This window comes from Chiloscyllium plagiosum, chromosome 29 (assembly GCF_004010195.1).
Source record: "Chiloscyllium plagiosum isolate BGI_BamShark_2017 chromosome 29, ASM401019v2, whole genome shotgun sequence".
NCBI lineage: Eukaryota > Metazoa > Chordata > Chondrichthyes > Orectolobiformes > Hemiscylliidae > Chiloscyllium > Chiloscyllium plagiosum.
Genome location: NC_057738.1, coordinates 37,665,030 through 37,666,413, shown reverse-complemented (window position 1 = coordinate 37,666,413; position 1,384 = coordinate 37,665,030). Strand labels below are relative to the sequence as shown.

At 45.4% G+C, this 1,384-nt stretch overlaps 1 protein-coding gene across 1 annotated transcript in view; it reads left to right on the top strand.

The window, feature by feature from the left end:
• The window catches only part of LOC122564531 (CUB domain-containing protein 1-like), a 112,011-nt gene that overhangs the window by 32,910 nt on the left and 77,717 nt on the right, over nucleotides 1-1,384 (top strand). The gene's annotated exons all lie outside the window — the stretch shown is intronic.

Below are 1,384 nucleotides of genomic sequence, written 5' to 3'. Positions count from 1 at the left end.
GGTGGTGTTTGGGAGAGAGTTCCAGGATTTTGATCCAATGACAACGAAGGAACGGTGATATCTAGTTCCAAGTCAGAATGGAGTGTGGAGGAGAGTGAAGCTTGCAGGGGGGATGGTGTTCCTGCATGCCACACATTGTCTTTCACTTGAGAGTTACAAAACAATGGGATGTTTTGTTATGTTAAAGGTACTACATAAATAAAAATTGTTGATTCTCTGCGGACACTGGGTTAAATGTTACATGTTCCCGCTCTTATTGTCACTCTCTGCTTCTCCCTCTGTCTGTGTGCTCTCAGATTGCATGCTTGATATCCAATCTCCCTATAGCTAAACATGTTATGGCTGGACATTTGGAAGGCTAAAGACATTGGTTCTGGTCTCTGCCACAAGTATTAAATCCTTGCCTTCACTGTTGTCCTACCCTCTGCCTGTGTGTAAAGCTGAGACTGATTCTATGGAAGATTGGTGAGATGCTGGAAATAGAGAAAAGTCATCCAGGAGAGTGCACACCCTGGAAAGTCCACCTATGTGTGGTTTGGGACAGTTAAATTGCTTAGTAACATCCGAATCAGAATCAAAGTAAATGTCTGGTTAAATAGCCACCTGGTTCTAATGGAGGTTGATACCAGTGTGACTGTGTCCATGATCGCAGGTGGGACAGGGGTCTCTGTCTGCCTCATCAGAGCCTGAAACATTAGCCCCATGCTGTCTAACAATGCTACAAGAGCCTCTGGGGTCCAACAGTAGATGGTCCTCCCCATGGAGCCAGTCCAGAGGCTGAGGCCAGTGCTTTGGGATCACAGGTTTAAATTGCACTGCTGCAGCTGGTGAAACTGAAATTCCATGAATAAATCCAAAGGAGGAGCTAGTCCCCATGATGGTGACCTTGAAACTGCCATCAAATCTAGTGAAAACCCACCAGGTTCATGATCTATATGGACTTCAGTAAGGCGTTCGACAATGTTCCCCATGGAGACTGATTAGCAAGGTTAGATCTCATGGAATACAGGGAGAACTAGCCATTTGGATACAGAACTGGCTCAAAGGTAGAAGACCGAGGGTGGTGGTGGAGGCTTGTTTTTCAGACTGGAGGCCTGTGACCAGTGGAGTGCCACAAGGATCGGTGCTGGGCCCTCTACTTTTTGTCATTTACATAAATGATTTGGATGCGAGCATAAGAGGTACAGTTAGTAAGTTTGCAAATGACACTAAAATTGGAGGTGTAGTGGACAGCGAAGAGGGTTACCTCAGATTACAACAGGGTCTTGACCAGATGGGCCAATGGGCTGAGAAGTGGCAGATGGATTTTAATTCAGATATATGCGAGGTGCTGCATTTTGGGAAAACAAATCTTAGCAGGACTTATACACTTAATGGTAAGGTC